General features: G+C 35.6%; 1 protein-coding gene across 1 annotated transcript in view; it reads left to right on the plus strand.

Annotated features, from left to right (window-relative positions):
- Positions 1-2714: 2714 nt before the first annotated feature.
- Positions 2715-20077, plus strand: part of LOC112046248 (acid sphingomyelinase-like phosphodiesterase 3a) — a 96260-nt gene continuing 78897 nt past the window's right edge. The window contains exon 1 of the mRNA XM_024082830.2: positions 2715-2841. The gene's annotated coding sequence lies outside the window, so the exon portion shown is untranslated. The remainder of the gene's footprint in view (positions 2842-20077) is intronic.

Here is a 20077-nt window from a genome sequence, read left to right on the forward strand (position 1 = left end):
CCCTACACTACCCTGTAACTTCTCTATCTTACTCCTACCCTTAGCAAAATGGGTCCAGTCCTTCGAGAGTGGTGGTATGACCAAGAGAAATAGAGACTTCTATGCTAATAATATAAAGAGGTAAAGTTCGTGTGGTTGTAGGAGGTAATCTCTGGATCTACTGGACCGATTTGGAAAATTGTTTTACCAATAGAAAGTTACGTTATTTGCGAGTGTTATAGGCTATGTTTGATCCCCATATTCACACGGGAACGGGAACTACGTAAATTAAAGCGCCGGGCGTCATGTAGCGGAATTTCTGCGTCTTTTAGAAATTTTGTATTATCTCCGAAACTATTTAGGTAGTTAACATACTGTAAAGGGCAAATCTTATCTCCATAATATCCTTGTGATTATTAAATAGTTTATTTTAATAGGGATTAAAGTTTAGTTGTATAAATAATGACGTAAACCTAAGTATATAAAATTAATAATTTTTAAAACACAAAAGGTACTATATCTGCTAATATATAGAAAATAGACATATAGTGTCGCGGACTTTTTTGTAGAACTTTTATAGATACATAAAGTCTCCATACATTAATTTCGATTTTACACAATAGTTAAGGCAGCGCATGCGAATAAGTCTGTTTAAGAGGATTTTCAGTCCGACCTGTATGACAAAAACTGTGATAACTCGGCTAATATTTATGATACCAATATAAAATATAGCCTATAGCACTCCCCGATAATGTAGCATTCTACTGGTGAAAGAATTTTTAAAATCAGACCAGTAGTTCCGAAGATTACCCAATTTAAAAAATGTGACAAACTTACAAACTTTACCTCTTTATAATATTAGTATAGAAGTATAGATTGGGAAAAATGGGAGTGATCATTCACTAAAGTTAAAATTAAAAATTTGATCGTTTTTTTTTTATTTCCTATTTTTTTTTTCTTTTATTGAGAAAGAATACAATAAGGAACTTAAGCTAACTTATCCTAATAACTATACAAATCATGCCCACGTGGAATGGTGGCAAGAATACTGGCTGCATTTCCGCGATGGACAGCCAGGCTGGTTCTTTGCGCAAAAAATGAGCCAACCCTTCTGTCACCAGTCGAGGCAACTAGCTGCGGTGAAATAATTCGGTAAATTTATTTGGCACTGCGACTCTATGGCCCAAGGGTCTCGAAAAAATTAAAAATTGAATCTTAACAACTTTAAAGTTTCAATTACGGTCAATTCATTAAAGTAATACAGTGAACGCTTATATCAGGGCTAAGTTATCTGCTGTATATGTTCAGAGTGGTACAACGTCGCTCTTAATCCACACATCTGCTGGATTATGTATAGATCGATTCAGCCCGTGACTGCACATACATAATTTAGTGGAGGAGCAAAATGGCTTCCGAAATGAGCTATTATGTTAACATGCCCTTTAACATTCAAACAATAGATGTAGCGATATCCTATGCTACTTATATTATAAACGCGAAAGTTCGTATGGATGCTTGGATGTTTACTACTTAATGCCGCTACAACTGAAGCGATTTGGCTGAAATTTGGAATGGAAATAGATTTTACTCTGGATTAACACATAGGCTACTTTTTATTCCGAAAAAATCCACGGTTTCCCGAGATTTGCAAAAACTAATGATTTTAATGATATGAATGTTTGTTACTCTTTCACACCTCGACTACTAAACCGAATTATCTGAAATTTGATATTGAGATACATTATAGCATTGATTAACACATAGATTACTTTTTATCCCGGAAAAATTCATGGTTCCTGAGGGATTTGTGAAAAACTAAATTCCACGCGGACGAAGTCGCGGGCGTTCGCTAGTGTATTTATAAACCTATTGTGATACTCACTAGATATTGTGCTCTTAGTGACATGCACAAACTCATGAGATAAGTTTTTCTTTATGATTAGACTAACTGACACCGCGCGGTTTCACTCGCATGGTTCCCGTTCACGTAGGAATGCGGAAATATTTTACAGTTTTATACCCTTCCTCGACAAATGGGCTATCTAACACTGAAATAATTTTTCAAATCGGACTAGTAGTTAATGAGATTAGCGCGTTCAATCAAACAAACAAACAAACTCTTCAGGTTTATAATATTAGTATAGATATTCACGGATTTCTCGAGATGATACCTAGTCATTATTAGCCTGTTTAAGCACCCCACTTCATGGTCAAGCCTTCCACCTTATAGTAGATGGCAGATGGTATACTTTGATGGTTGACGAGATTGAGATAAAAATGATTGTTTTTATAAAGATAATTATGCTATATAAATGAAAACGCCAAATGAGCATTGCCAAAGGAGGAAAAAAATGGCAGTTGCCTCATACCAGAATTGTTACTTCAAATCTAAAAAAAATAACCAATAAGCAAATGAAATTATACCATATTTAAAAAGCCTAAACTAAAAAAACAAACTGTTGCTAAATACTAAACAATCAATCTTTTGTTGTTTTTTTATCAAAAATAGTAAATACAATGCGTAAAATACGCATAGGCTCACATACGTAAATCAAGCTAATGCGCCTTAATGTCTTCAATGTAATGCGCCACGAAATTCATCACACGATCCTGAAACAAATTACAAAGCCCATCAGCGCAACGACAGTTGTCAAAAGTTGAGGGAAAAAAGTGATAATACAAGTGTTGCCATTTCCCACTCGTGTGGGGGGAACTTCCTTACCTGTCATTCGTCGCCCGGACGTCGTGGTGAGCGGACGTATTTCCCGCTCAGTTCAGTGTCGGCTTTCGCGAGTGCGTGCCCGTGTCGTGATAATCGTGATTTATGTACTGACTTGGTGAACTCCACTCGGAATACAAAACGTGAGAATTCCATGCTAATATCCTTTTTGTTTCGTATTTCTTTTCGAATGATTTGTTGTTTTATTTGCGAGTAGGGATTTCGGTAAATCTCTGTTTTTTTTTCTACATCAAGAGTTTGAAGGACTTTTTTGTTTGACCCAAAATAAATGTACAGTGTTTTCTTTTTCTTGGTATTATGATTGTGCGTGATGGCTTTCTTTCTTTTAATGAAAAAGGGGTATGTATTATTCATCGTCTTTTAGATTTGAGTTATTTATTTTCTAAATATATAAATTAGACGGTAAAATTGTATTTACTTCATTGTAAGTAGCTCGACGATTGTAAGTAGGTGGTTGATTTACCGTATCAAAAAAGTTTTTAGAATTTTTAATCGAAAGCCAAATAAAAGGTAAATATTGATCATATTAATCAAAGATTATAAAATAATCTTCGTAAATTTAAACACAAATTGTTACATTATAAAATAGGAATTAATACTTTATGTATTAGGTATTACAATTATTAGAGTCTTAGGCGGTTTTTTTTTTTCAAGATTAGCATTTCAATTAAATAAACGATAGATAGCACTAACTTGAAGTTCTGCTTGAAGTTAGATTTTTAAAATCACGTTTTTAATTTCGGAATTTAAAAGATTCGTGTTTTTTCTATGTACTTTAATATCGGCCTATTGGTTTAACATAAAGTATGTAACATTAATAATACTAACAGAAACTCGTACACAAATAAGACTTTTGATTAACTTTAATTTACACTAGCACCACGCCGAGGTTTAATTTGCGTAGTTCCCTCTCTCTTGAGAATACGGGAAAAAAAATACGTGGTCTTCTAATGATAAAAGAATTTTCAAAGTCGATTCAGTAGATCCAGAGATTATCCCCAACACGACAAACCTTACCTCTTTATAATATTAGTATAGATTAGCAAACGCCTGCAATTGTGTTAACGTTAAATTTGGTTTACACAAATCCCGCAATAATCATGGACTTTTCGGAAATTAAAAGAAGCCTATATCGGTTCAATACAAACAAACAGAGATGATACAGAAACTTTCACATCTATAATATTAGAGTGATAACATTAACATAATAAATATAATAGCGGTTTACTTTGGCAGACTTTGTGCCCATTAAAATGATTTAAAAAGCAATTTCTAAAGAAGTCTACCGATGTATAGCTGTTAGATCTTTGAATCGTAGATGTTTCTACGTAGAGGCGTAGTCGTGCTACGGCGTAGCAATTTCGTAGATTCTTATTACGGTATCGACTAATGATATATTTTAAAGTTATATGAGTAATGCTTTGGCTGTTTAGAAATAACCTGGAATAAGTTGCTTCTACTGTATCGAGTTATAGACAGTCGTTTGGATATACATGATAAATGACTTTCTTACTAAAACGTTCTTTAGAAAAATACACAAATTGAAATTTTCAAAATATTTTGATTAATTTGGTTTAAACTCAACCAAATTATTAATTTATTTTAACCTTCAAGTACTATACACTATTTTCCAAAATGTTAGCAAATATCTGTGATCTCATCTGATGTAAGGCAGTCTCAGGTGACAGCATCTTCTCGAAGTTTTGGCTGGTGGGAGGCTTCTGCCGTGGCTAGCTACCACCCTACCGACAAAGACGAACCGCCAAGCGATTTAGCGTTCCGGTACAATGTCGCAAAGAAACCGAAAGGGGTGTGGATTTTCTTACTCCTAACAAGTTAGCCCGCTTCCGCCTTAGATTGCATCATCTCTTACTATCAGGTGATATTGCAGTCAAAGAATTGGGGTTGCCTCTTGCCTCGGAGAGCACGTTGAGCTATCAGTCACAATCATCAATATCTGAGTAGTCGTTAATATTAGTATAGACTAGCAATCGCCTGCAATTCAGTTTACGTAAAATTTGTTTTTCAAAAATAATCATGAACTTTTCTAAAATTAAAAGAAGCCTATAATATCGGTTCAATACAAACAAACAAACTTTCATTTTTATAATATTAGAGTGATAACATAAGAAATATAATAACAATCTACTTTGGCAGACTTTGAACAGACAGAATCCATAATATCTGAGTAGTCGTTAAAGAATTAACAATTGTAGCGAGCTCCATTACCCCTCTTCTGTACGAAGGAAAGCCTGGCCCTATAGTAGGCCATTTAAATTGGCTGAAATTGGCTGCACGTTGTCCACTATTAGAGTCAAACGTAGGTCGATACTCGTGATGTATTGTTAGATCATGTTGCTTTGCCAAACGAATTTGTGAGATCGCAGAAAATAGTACAACGAATTTATTATGTAGTAGCTTTATCCGTGCTAATGTATATTTTGTTTCGGCGGGATAGTAGTTAATGTAATCTATTTTTCGCGCCAATTCAGGCTATTTTTGAATGACCCACTGCAGGGTCAGACGTCTTTTTTTATAAAGTGGATTTTAAAGTAAAACTCACCATTTTGCTACTCGTACTCATCAAGTTATATATTAAAAATAATAGGGATGAAGACAAGATTTCAATAATATTGGTTTTTAAGAGACATTCGGGTGAGTTAAGTAATAACTAAGACAGTCTAGATTTTTATGAAAGTTTCAATATCAAATAGAGTTCCTTATGCCACAAGGGTCTCTTAAAGTTTCGCTATGTCCGTCTGTCTGTCCGTCCGTGCGTCTGTCCACGGTTTAGCGCAGAGACTATTATTACTAGAAATCTGTTAATAAGCAATGAGTATGTACATTAAAAATGCGATCAAAGTCGTAAAATAAAGTTTTTTTACCTCGTTTATTTCGTAGTGTTGAATAGGTCTTTAATAGATATGAGGGGTGGTCTTCTACCAACATCTTTTGATTTAGGGATTCGCTTGTAAAATATTAAGCTTTTAAGAGCAAATTTTTGTTTGAGTGTCCTTACCCTCTTACGGCTAAACGGTTGTTTATGGATACATGAAAACATACATGACAGTTGAATAAATTTATATGATTTTAAATTAAAATACAAGAACAATAGTCGACCAACTTATATAACGTATGTAGTATGTATCATATATGTATATGTATCATATATGTATATATGTCAAGTGGTTAGCCTACCACTACTATACCAAGGAGGTAGTAATCCACAGTAACCGTATACTCAAAGATTTAAAGTAGATATTCCATCACTTTGAAAAGCAAATTTGGCCATCTTGTTAGAGAATTTGCGCATCGTCTCCGACTTAAAGGATTTATCGACACCCGCCTACCCAGACACTGAATTTACATTTTAAATTGATAAAACTAATGTAGGATTATACACCAATTTAGCAATAATATTATTGTTTTAAACCTGAAATTCCAGTTAAAGATACAGAGCAGTGTTAAATAAATAAATGTGTTATAATATTAATTCACTTTTAAACTGTGGTTCTTGGGATTGTTAGTCTCCCACGGCATAGTTAGCTCTACAAGTACTAAGTATTCGCTTTAGTTTGTTTGGACAAAAGGAAAATGTCTGGTCTAGATCGCGAAATAGCCACATCTGCTGGGATCTTATAATGTTTCTCATACGTATCCATTAATATGGTCCAATCAGGTGCAGAACCTAGTATTGAGTAAGGCTTTCGTGAATTTTTTGAATAAACCTGCTTTGACGAAGTTAATTTGTCTTTTATTTGCAATCAGGTTTTATAGAACCCTCGAGCGTATTTTTTTATAATATGTTTATGAAGAAATGAATATTGGCCATACTCTCAGCTTCGTAGTAACCCGCTTAGGCTACGATAATATTTTACGGTCTTAACTCAAAAACACCGTTAAACAAAAAAAAAATGTATGTAGTAAATAACTCAAAGTCTCAAACGGTGAAGGAAAACATCGTTAGGAAACCTGCACACCAGAGAATGTTCTTAATTCTCTGCGTGTGTAAAGTCTGCCAATCCGCATTGGGCCAGCGTGGTGGACTATTGGCATAACCCCTCTCATTCTGAGAGGAGATTCGAGCTCAGCAGTGAACCGAATATGGTTAGATAATGATGAAACGCATTAACTAGTATACATACATATTGTAGACAAAATATGATATTTTATTTGGTTTGTAGTGTAGATTGCTACCAGAAAAATATTATTTCATAAATAACGATACACAGTCGTGTTGTATTGCTTCATAAAAACAAATATATTATCTCGTAACCAATATTCATCGAACAATATCCGTATTTATGTGAACATGAATAGATATTGATGGATCTTTTTTATTACCTTTTATTATGTTCCTTTTGATATGTCTGATTGGTTCAATGCTTAATCCGTATATTGTCATGAGGTCCTGGGTTCGGATTTAATGCTAACTCTCCCGCTGCGGGACATTTGAATGCCCAAGCAACCGGTTCAAATTTAGATGCTTATACATTAAATACAAAGAACAATAGTATTCATAAACATTTGTTTGCAACTTTAACCTGCATTCGAATCAATTAATGGAAAACAATTTCAATGCACTTACAGTGCAGTTATGTAAAAGTCCCAATAGGAATGCAAGAATTAATGCATTTTTTTAATTGGCCCCCATTCAACGTTGTATAGGCATTCCTGCTGGTTTTATCTCCAACAGCAGGTATTTTTTTTATAACTAACATTAGAATAAAAGAACAACTTTATACATAACTCATGATGTTGTCCTTCACCGTCTGAGACACGTGATATTTAATTACTTAAAATGCACACAACTGAAAAGTTGGAGAGGCGCATGCCCCAGACCGGATTCGAACCCACACCCTCAGGAATCGGAGGCAGTGATCATATCCACTGAGCTATCACTGCTCTCATGGGTATCTGTGTATATGCTTGTATATTTGTCAGTATTTGTAGCCTCTAAATGATTGGATCGTTAATTTAGGTTTTAAGTTGACACGCTCGAGAAGAATATATATAGTTCTTGATATATTCAAGTGTGTTTTGGAAATTTCAATTATGGAGGCAAGGCACTGTACCCCCGTCATGGAACAAGGCACAGTCATGACATCGTTTTGAAGCCATTAAGGGCATTTTTGACCTGCTGTAACATTCTTATGAATAAACCTTAAAGACCTAAAATTTCAGTGAATAAGAGCACTACACTCCGTTCGCATGAAATTCTGTTTCTTACACAACCTACCGAAACCATGGATTTTTCCGCGATGAAAAGTAGCCTTTTTTCTGATCTTCTTAGCTTCTTAATAGGACCTCAGTGGCATCACCGAGGGGTAAAGTAGCCTCTAACCCGCTTCAAGGCCCAGTATATTTCTATATTTATCCAAATCAGTTTAGTGATTTATCCGGGAAAGGTAACAGACAGACAGACTGACTTTTTTTCGCATTTATAATATTATTAATTATTATGAAGTATAGATATATGATTGCCATTTGCTAGTTTTAACTTGTTTAATTGATACCATTCAATATTTCCTCTATCTGCAAAAAGGTCACGACCGCATTCTTTTCACAGTATGCGTTACTAGGCATCGGGTGAATGGGAAAAATGGAGCCAAGGTAATCTCTTCATTATTCATCCTTTTGTTTACTCTCCCACTGTTCGGGGTGATGTTTCTTTGAATGTAGACTCTTTATTTTTTGCTCTAACGAAAAATACTGTGTTGCTGGATTTTTAATTAAAAACTACAGTACGTAGGTAAGAATCTTAGCTACTAATGACTTAGGCAGACTTTGTATGATTAGACTTGGCTCTATAGATTAATACATCAAGGCGTCAGTAAATTGTATTGTAAACTGCTCAACAGTTAAGGGACAAAACTCAAATATGATATGACCTGGAGTTTAATTTCTATACGTTGAACCATTAGTCGTAACCTATTCTTACTTCTTTTTAAAAAAACCCCGTCAGATTCCGAAAAAAAATACTAATTAAATCATTAGCATACAAAGTCTAGTTGGCTAAAAACTTGTACTGTTATTATATATCTGTGCTAAAAAGTACTAGAAGCACACCCAGTCCAGGCTTTTTCTGTTTTATCTTTCTATTATCTTCACCATTGAAAACCCATATTCGGCCACTATTGAGCACGAGTCTCACGAGGTTAGTCTTTAGTTGACCACGTTGGCATAGGGCCATCGTGGTTAACGGGTTGGCAGACTTCAGACACGTAGAGAATTAGGAAAATTCTCAGATATGCAGGTTTCCTCACGTTGTTTTTTCTTCACCATTTGGGACAAGGGATATCTGATTTCACATAGCTGAAAAGTTGGAGGTACATTTTTCGACCCCAATTCAAACCTACGTGTTCCAAACCGAAGCCTGGAAACCTTGCACTGGGCTATCGCGTCTCTTATTTTTCTATAGCCTATTTTCTATTTTCTATATAAGAGATATCAATATTAACACATGCGCCTCACCTCTTTCCCTTGTTAAGCATTGTTTGTATATTTTATACAAAAACATTGTTTTTAAATTCATTAAATATTTATAAGAAACCTTCATATTTAAGAAACGATGAAAATTTTATATTTCACTTTAGCCGTGGCTTAAAGGCGGGAATTTACTTCACAGATACTTAAAAGTTTGTTCTTTCTTTTAGAGCTTTTCCTAAATTTTCCTTTATATTCGACCTCATATGCAGCGACGGAAGAGGATTTGTTGGGATTTAAAATGTTCTTTTATCCGGGTTAGATATGTTTTGACTTGGCATGTTTTTGGCAACTGTTCTACTTCAAGGTAAGTAATTTTATTCTGACTAGCTGACACCTGCGATATTACGTTTTTAAGTCGTTGCTTTTTTAAAAAAAACTTTATTTTTACGACTGCACCCATAAAAGCTTACGCGTTGTTCTATACTTTATTTGTTTTTAAAAGTAGTTGTATTATATATTAGTATAGTAGTATCAAGTATTATCGGAACAGATTGACTGTAAGAAAATTCAAAGGTATCAACTATTAAAAAAAAAAATCTTGGAATTCAAAAATCTTTGATGGTCTTTACTTTTCTTTATGATAGGGTACGGGTTTGATTCGCACCTAATGCAGTCGTATGTCAATTATAATATGTAACAGACAAATTTGCTTTAAAATGTTATTAAAGACTGAAAAATTCATTCACTTAATGTGTCTTTTATGTATCCACAAAGTATTCCTTATTTAGTATATATAAGTCAGTATTTTATGCATACATACCTTTCTATAATACATAAAATACTTCATCTAAATCGGTCCAGGTCCAGGTCCAGGGCATGCCTCCACCTTTTCAGTTGTGTGCATTTTAAGATATTAAATATCACGTGTCTCAATCGGTGAAGAAACCATCATGAGGAAACCTGCATACCAGAGAATTATCTTAATTCTCTGCGTGTGTAAAGTCTGCCAATCCGCATTGGGCCAGCCTGGTGGACTAAGGCCTAACTCCTCTCATTCTGAGAGGAGACTCGAGCTCAGCAGTGAGCCGAATATGGGTTGATGACGATGACCTTTCTATAAAAATACTTAATAATTACATTTCAAAAGAAGAAAAAAAACAAATCACAGTAAGTGCTTACAAAACTTTTCGCATTTCAATTTTCAAATTACTATATTTTATGTCAATAAAGACGAAGAAAAAAGACGGACAATGTAAAAATCATGACAGAGAAACTTGGTCCCTTTGCCGGTAGAATTTCGTTTGGAACAAACTTCTATAATATTGAGTTTGGAGCGCCTTCGCCGCGCCGCGCCATTGTGTTGGGAACATTGATTTGTTGTCTTTAATTCAATTATAATTTCAGGTTAATAAATCTCTTGTATATACATATACTGCTTCGTTGGTCATGTATTTAGCCTATGTGGTTTCAGATCACTAGGTCCTGGGTTTGACTCTTGGAGCGGGCTATGAGATATTATAGATATCATCATTATCATCATCACCATCATCATCATCATCATCATCATCATCATCATCATCATCATATCAGCCGATGGACGTCCACTGCAGGACATAGGCCTTTTGTAGGGACTTCCAAACATCACCATACTGAGCCACCTCCATCCAGCGAATCCTTGCGGCTCGCTTGATGTCGTCAGTCCACCTGGTCGACCAACACTGCGCTTACTAGTTCGGGATCGCCATTCCAGCACTTTGGGACCCCAACGTCCATCGGCTCTTCAAACTATGTGCCCCGCCCATTGCCACTTCACCTTCGCAACTCGTTAATTAAGCTATGTCGGTGACTTTGGTTCTTCTGAGGATCTCCTCATTTCTGATTCGATCACGCCTATATAGATATAGATATATATATTTTCTTCTATAATTGATAATAATTGATGGTAATACATCCCCGTTAAAATTATATAAAGTTATTTTTGTTACTAATGAATAACAGATGAGGGTATATATTTCTAATGCAGAATTCTTAGACCATTATAAAGAATTAAAGTTTGTGAGATTTTAGTGGGGTAAATTTGTGAGTGACAATATTTTAACTTTGTATCTCCGTAGGAATAAGAAGTACGCGGAGCATTTGCTAGTAATTTGTCTTAATAATAGCATGATCTATCAAATTTGGTGCATAAACGAACGAACGAAGTTCTGGCTATCATAGGAGCAATCTCATATGTAAGATCATTTCAAAACATGAAATTTTGGCCACCCCATACATTCCTCAATATATCAAACCCGAGGGAAAGGACAAATTCACTCTCACAGGAAAAGCGCAGTTGACTTTCCAATCCGCTTTAATGTCAAAGCTTTCCTGATTAGAAAAAAACCGTGAAACTTGGAAATCTCTCGACTCGCAAAGCCCTGCTCCCGTTTCATCAGATTCAATACGACTGCGAACAAATCGAACTTACGACCTACATATCGATTCGCGTCACGTCATTATAGTCTACTAGAGAAAACCCGCAACTTCGTCCGTGAAAAAACGATGTTAGCCTTTAACTACAATCTCACCTGATGGAAAGTGATGATGAAAGATGGAAGCGGGCTTAATTATTAGGAGGAGGATGAAAATCCACAGCCCTTACGGTTTCTACACGACATCGTACGGGAACGCTAAATCGCTTGGCGGTGGGTGGTAACTAGCCACGGCCGAAGCCTTCCACCAGCCAGATCTGGACCAATTAAGAAAACCTCAAAGTTATCACTTCTGTCGAGTGTCCCGTGACGAACACGTTTTTTTTTTAAATTTATAAGTTAATGTAATAAGTTGTCCGTATAATCTAGATATACGCCATTGCGAACTTTCATGTAGATCTATAAATAAAGATACTTGAAAGTTGGTAGCGTTTCACTCGTCTCGCGGCCGGAACCATTAACATTAACACTTGAGAGTGGATAGAGAACGCGATTCTTGTGATGGTGCGTATTGTGAGGAGGTTCCTCACTCTGGAGCCCTGACCAGCGTTTGCTCGGGCACTTAAATGTTCCGCTGCAGGAAGGTTGATGTTTTTTTATATTTTTTTAATGTTTTGTATTTATAACATTGTTGAAAATTAAAAAAAAATAATAATAAAATAAATGAGAAATAAAACAAAACAATTGAGAGTGATCGTTGCAACATCAACAACTATTATCTCCCTAAACCAATCAACCCGTATTAGAGTTGTGTGGTGGGTCAAGACTCCATTTCTCCTCCTATACAAGAAGGGAAGCCTTATTTTTTAGTGGGCCGTTAAAATAGTCTGATGAAGATGATTAGAGTCATAAATATTATATACACTAGCGGACGCCCGCGACTTCGTCCGCGTGGCGCGTTTTGTTTTTCATAAATCACTCGGGAACCATGGATTTTTCCGGGATACAAAAAAAGCCTATGTGTTAATCTAGGCTATAATATATCTTAATACCAAATTTCAGCTAATTCGGTTCAGTAGTCGAGGCCTGAAAAAGTTACAAATATTCATATCATCAAAATCATCAGTTTTTCACAAATTCCACGGGAACCATGGATTTTTCCGGGATGAAAAGTGTAGCCCATGTGTTAATCCAGAGTAAAATCTATTTCCATTCCAAAATTTTAGCCAAATTGCGTCAGTATTAGCGGCGTTAAAGAGTAACAAATATCCAAACAAACATCCATACAAACTTTCGCGTTTATATAATATTAATGGGATTTCTTAACTAGTGCAACAGACAGTCTACCATTATTGCCACCCTCACTTTAATATAACTCGTAATAAAATTCGATAATTTTAATAATGTTTAAATAATGGGTGCGTTAATTAGCTACCCCTATAAACACTCTCAATATGCCTCTATTGGAACCTCTCAGGTTATTACCCGTTTTGGGTTATTATTACCTGTGAATATAAAGCGGTTGTTCAACGGATATGTACACTCGGTGTCAGATATGTCTTCTATAATTTTAATACAGCACATAATTTACATTTGTGGGCCCATCAAATAATTACAAAATAATCTCAAAATCATCCGTTTTATATAAAATTGGTATATTAATCGGGTTTACTCTTATTTGTTTTATTTCTGTGACTGAAGTTAGTTATTTTCCTGCTTTAAGTAACGATGTTTATTAAAACATCATAGCAATTTAGGCATGATCCGAATTTAGCGACTCCACTGAGCGCACATATGCACAATTTTGTGATTACTTACATTTTATATTTATGTTTATATAGTTTTTACACTTCCTAAACACACAACTCTACATTGTAGACAACATATTGGTATTATATTATGTTTAAATAACTTTTGTTGTTTAATAAGCGACTAAATGAAATTAGGACAATTATGCACATTTGTCCGCCTAAGTTTTGGTGTGCTGCTGCCCTATCTCTAGTATAAAATATCGTTGAATATAAGACTATTTTCTCAAGGTATATTATACTTAGTTGACGCTAGTCTTTTTTAACCAAATATTTAAAAAAAATATATATGTGTTAGGTGTTCTTTATTTTTACAATTCTTTGTTATTGCAATGGTTATTTTGTGACCGAGTGTACATTATGAACACAAGCTTGTAACAAGGTTGTTATAGTGAGGCGTGACTTGCATATTCACGGCCTTGGTGCCACGGGGGAGTGTTTTAAACTATCATTACCACGGTAGACTTGATGATGGCTCTGTAATGCAGTAAGTAAGCAGGCCTTTGGTAGGCTGTGAGTTTGATTCCCGGATTGGGTTATTAGCTACAAGTTCCTTGATTGCGGGTAGTATTAACATTCATTATCTAAGTTTTTGTAGAGGGGAGCTATCAGTGTTGGTATAAATAAGTGGGTATTTGATGACTTGAGCTCAGTTGTTTGTTAGGCAGCGTGACGGTGTTCACGCATGTTACGTGTTATAATTCATCATTGTCAACTCATATTCGGCTCACTGCTGAGCTTGTGTCTCCTCTCAGGATGAGAGGGGATTAGGCCAATAGTCCACCACGCTGGCCCAATGAGGATTGGCAGACTTCACACACTTAGAGAATCATGAAAATTCTCTGGCATGCAGGCTTCCTCACGATGTTTTTCCTTTACCGTTTGAGACACCGTTTAATTTCTTAAAATTTCACCCCTCCGGAGTCGGAGGCAGGGGCATATCCACTGGACTATCACGGCTCGTATTATAATTATTGATCATAAATTGTTTAGTGTGGGCATGGAGAACATGTCGGGAAGGGTTGCAACATGTTGATGCATTCTAAAGGGATCCCTTAAGCCTACTCCCAAGTCACAAGTCCTGCTCAACGTGTTTCCTCTACAACAAAATGATGGTACATTCACTGTCGGTGCTACCCGTGACGTCACACTCTAGCGTATATTTTTAATATTTTAGAATATAACATCTAACATGAATATACTATTGTTTTAACGTCTAAAATAAAACGGTATAAGGAAATTTCTCTCAGTGTAGTATAACTCCAAACAGCTTTTGCAAACTACCTTCATATCTGAGCCATATTATCGCTAAATATTTTTCCCTACGGAACCAGTGCTTAACGTTAACCTACTTCGACTAACATGCACAATCACGTGTTTAATAACGTTGCTAGAATGCAATATGGCACGCTTTACTACATGAGAAAACATGGAAGCTAATTTCAACATTAATATAAAACGAATAAAGTTGAATTTCGAATGAGTTTAACGGTAAAGAAGCCTCGTACAAGCGTTAGGAGCATTTTAAAAAAGAAAAGCTGATTTTTTTAGTTAAACGTTGCGAAGGAAAGTGGAGTATTATTCTTAAACGTTTTATATGGCGCGGGTGGTTTCTACCCCTTTTTGTGTCAGAAGCCTTGAAGGGTTGTTCACAGTTCACCCTTTCAACCGAGTTGTGATGTTTTCATATACTTCTGTTATGACTTGTTGCGCTTTCCCACGGGTTGTTTTTTCTTACATCTTACAAGTAAGAGGCGCGTCTTGACTATTGTAATGGATGGGAGCCTCAATAGCTCACTCGTAAGAGTGGTCGAATTTATCACCGAGGTTCGATCCCCGCCCCGTTGGTCTATTGTCGTACCCAGACCTAATGCAGTCTTTCCCGACTAGCTGGAGGGGAATATGAATATTGGTATTTAAAAATATGGCAAATATTCTTTAAAAAAAGAAAAATAAAAAAAGGTACATCTGGTTGTATGTATGTATTATAATTATGTATATGTATATATATGTGGTATTCTTCTTTGTTTATATTAAGAAAAAATACAACAACGGTAGTTTAACGTCATTCATTTACAATAAGATCTCAAATAGATATATCAATTTCGTGAAATTAAAAAAAAATGCTGTAAAATTACACTATCAATATGAATAATAGAAGTAAAAATTTTACCAAACACGTTATTAAAAAAAAAAATTGGAATAAAAGTTTCTAAAATAAAAGTATCTTTTACCAAGATTATTTTATATTTTTCATACACAAAAAGTATTAAGTTTAGGTAAGTTAAGTTAATCATAAATATCACTGTACCTTTCATAACTTGTTGATAAATGTATAGCTTGTTCAACATTCTAGTTGAACAGCTGTGTCATGAAAGTTTTTCATCAAAACGTGTTTCAGCTTAACGAAGCCAATCTCCCTAGACGTTAGTTATTTTCTTACAATCAAATAATTTGAAACTTTTTTTTACCTTTAAACAGCGTCGTCACCCCTGACCTTTTGAACTTCCTAAAAGAAACTGCCGACAATTAAGTACCCACACAAAACCTTAACAAAGTATGTACCTACCTAAATCTTCCTCGTGACTGAGACGAAATATATTATTATTCCAAGGATTACTGTGCGGGTGCCGGGTCCATTGTATGGCAGAGAGGAAACCGAAGCAGATCCCGAACTTGTGACAGATGATGTAGGGTTAAGGACGTCCTTGACAGTTAACTAATACTCCCCTTCTCCGCTCGTGTTGTTCTCCCTGCCTAGCCAAATTTGAGAAGATCTTACTATAGCAGCTTTGGATATCCTGTATAATAGAGAACTTAATGCCGTTATATTGCGGCCAAGGTCTTCGTGCAAGTTATAGAGAGATTTTGCTGATAATAATCTTTTCGCGCCTACTTATACGACGTACAAACTAACCACATAACCAATTTTAGTTAGTCCATTTGTTAGGTCATAATATTTATTCACTTTTTTACTTTATTTATTATTGAAAACCGTTTTTTTTGTTTTGTTGTTTTTGGGATTAACAAACAGAAAGAGAAAAAAACATGGCGGAATTTGCAGTTTTCAGTTAACCAAAACCAACGGCTTTATAAATGTTTATTCCATTGTAATCGAAGGAGAATCAGGAAGAGAATTAGTTAACACAATTTTTCAAAGAGTTACATTTTTCGTAGCTATCTGTTTAAAGACCGGCGCAGTTCCTTAACTTCCAAAGCCGTTTAAAAAGTATGTCGGTTCAATCAATGCTCACTTTTTAGTTAGTAACAAAATCACCCCCAGCGGTGAGCGGGACTGAATGCAATTTCAGATGCAAAGAGTGCCGCCACCGAACTTATAAAACCACAGTTTAGCAAACATACAATTGGTCTGTCTGCCATGTCAATAAAAAATATGTCACTTTTGTTTCACAAATTGTATAAAATTATGTTTTCTAAGAAAGCTTGTATGTATGTTATGTATCTCTTTTGGGGGGCGTTGATCACCTCAACACAATTGTAACTTTTGTGGGATAACCGTCACGTTTTGTTTATGTAGTCTGCTTTTAAACTGCTCAAAATAAAACTTTTAATATTTTTTTAAATCTTTTTAACATAACCAATATTACGATTACCTTCTCCCCTTCAATTTACTCTTAGGAGATGGTACAGCACAAGATCAAAGGGATATCGAACTCAAAAACTCTCTTTCTTGATTCCGGTTTTCCGTGTTCGTGTTTCAAAGTTACCTATTATTATTGAGGCCTTAATTATGCGCTTTTGTGTAGTGCTTATGGAGTATTAAAATTAGAAAAACTACGAGTAAATGCAACATACAGAAAATTATATTTATTTTCAAAAGTCGTGGTAACTTGCGATAGGTTACAATGACAGAGTAATATAGTTGAAAGTACCTACTGTTATAAAAATAACTGCACGTGTAATAGCTTTTTCATAAATAAGTGTGTTGTGATGTTAGTTGGTATTTTAATTTTCCATAAAAAAATAATAAAAAACAAAAAAGACTCGAAAAGCAAATTAGATCATGCTTTTAACTTGAATTGACAAACTTTTATGCATCTGACATAAAACTATCATCTTATAATTAATACGTTGAGTCGACACCTGTTGCTTTTCTAATGCAGTTGATTATGTTTGTTAGATGTACCTAACAAAGAAGAACAATTGGTACATAACTGTATAATAGTCAAACTGCGTAAATTTGCAAAATTTTATCCCTAAAAGTTGCATCCCGCGAGATAACTAAGTTCCCCGACACGCTCATGTAGATTTTATGGCCATTCCGAGCCATTCGCTAAGTGTATTGAAGATGGAATTGGACTTTATAAACGTTATTCACGAAACTGTTATTGGCATTATACTTAGAGATACTCGAATGAATAAGTCAGTCATAAAACGCTGAGCGTTTATTTTATCGGAGCGCATTCAAATTAAAATAAGCTTTACTGACTGACTTTCGTGACTTAGTAGAAGTACACTTTTAGTGTTCAATACGTCAAAAAAAATAGATGCCTCGCTTATCATCTGTTTCTCTGTCAGTCCCAGCCATTTCGATCTGAAGCTACTACACTTATTTAAGGTCATAGCACACTTATCAATTTAAAAATGGATTGTCCCCGCGGTTCACCTCGAGGTGAAGCGATTTCAATTAGTATCATCATTATCAACCCATATTCGGCTTACTGCTGAGCTCAAATCTCCTCTCAGAATGAGAGGGGTTAGGCCAATAGTCCACCACGCTGGCTCCATGCTGATTGGTAGACTTCACACACGGGTCCATTGTATGGCAGAGAGGAAACCGAAGCAGATCCCGAACTTGTGACAGATGATGTAGGGTTAAGGACGTCCTTGACAGTTAACTAATACTCCCCTTCTCCGCTCGTGTTGTTCTCCCTGCCTAGCCAAATTTGATAAGATCCTACTATAGCAGCTTTGGATATCCTGTATAATAGAGAACTTAATGCCGTTATATTGCGGCCAAGGTCTTTATGCGAGTTATAGAGAGATTTTGCTGATAATCTTCTCGCGCCTACTTATACGACCTACAAACTAACCACATAACCAATTTTAGTTAGTTCATTTGTTAAGTCATAATATTTATTCACTTTTTTACTTTATTTATTATTGAAAACCGTAATTTGTTTTGTTGTTTTTGGGATTGACAAACAGAAAGAGAAAAAAACATGGCGGAATTTGCAGTCTTCTGTTAACGAAAACCAACGGCTTTATAAGTGTTTATTCCATTGTAATTGAAGGAGAATCAGGAAGAGAATTAGTTAACACAATTTTTCAAAGAGTCACATTTTTCGTAGCTATCTGTTTAAAGACCGGCGCAGTTCCTTAACTTCCAAAGCCGTTTAAAAAGTACGTCGGTTCAATCAATGCTCACTTTTTAGTTAGTAACAAAATCACCCCCAGCGGTGAGCGGGACTGAATGCAATTTCAGATGCAAAGAGTGCCGCCACCGAACTTATAAAACCACGGTTTAGTAAACATACAATTGGCCTGTCTGCCATGTCAATAAAAAATATGTCACTTTTGTTTCACAAATCGTATAAAATCTTGTTTTCTAACAAAGCTCGCACACGCAGAAAATCAAGAAAGTTATCTGGTATGCAGGTTTCCTCACGATTTTTTTCCTTCACTGTTTGAGACACGTGAATAAATAAATAAATAAATATTTAATTTCTTAAAATGTTCATAATTGAAAAGGTAAAGGTGCATGCCTCGGACCGGATTCTAACCCACACCCTCCGGAATCGGAAGCATAGGTCATACTCACTGGGCTATCATGGCTCTCCACAGGGCTATCACGGTTCTATTCGTATACATTTCCTACGAATACTATAAAGAGGTAAAGTTTACTGAATTTACTGAACTGACTTTGAAAATTCTTTTACTACGAAAGCCACGTTTTATGAGTGTCACAAGTTATATTTTATGAGCCGTGATAGCCCAGTAGATATGACCTCTGCCTCCGATTCCGGAAGGTGTGGGTTCGAATCCGGTCCGGGGCATGCACCTCCAACTTTTCAGTTGTGTGCATTTTAAGAAATTAAATATCACGTGTCTCAATCGGTGAAGGAAAACATCGTGAGGAAACCTGCATACCAGAGAATTATCTTAATTCTCTGCGTGTGTGAAGTCTGCCAATCCGCATTGGGCCAGCGTGGTGGACTATTGGCCTAACCCCTATCATTCTGAGAGGAGATTCGAGCTCAGCAGTGAGCCGAATATGGGTTGATGACTCTCACAAAAACTACGCCGGTAAAACCACGGGCCGTCAGCTACTTATACTATAGAAAGCGTCAATATAAATATTGGAAGCAAGAATCGATTCGATAAGACGCGGAATGGAAATACAAGTTTGTAGGTAAAAATATAAAACCATCGCAACCGTCCGCATCGCTGCACGACGCAGTCAGTACAAAGAGTTCTTTGATTTTCAATTTAGAATGAAAAGCTATTTTTCTTCATCGGTAGAAGTCCTAGTTCGATCTATTAAGGTTATTTCACTTTGATGTTGCTCAGTGTAACTTTTTTCTATTACGTTCTTTAATGTTCTTAAAATTGGTTGTCTCAGTGAAGTGATTTATTTCGCAATTCAAAATATTTTTTATCGAGTCAATAACTCTCCACGGTTGACTTTCTAAGGAGGGGGGAGGGGGGCATATTTAAACAGAAGTCTTGAATTCTATGGCCATAGGTTA

This window comes from Bicyclus anynana, chromosome 12 (assembly GCF_947172395.1).
Source record: "Bicyclus anynana chromosome 12, ilBicAnyn1.1, whole genome shotgun sequence".
Taxonomy (NCBI): Eukaryota; Metazoa; Arthropoda; class Insecta; order Lepidoptera; family Nymphalidae; genus Bicyclus; species Bicyclus anynana.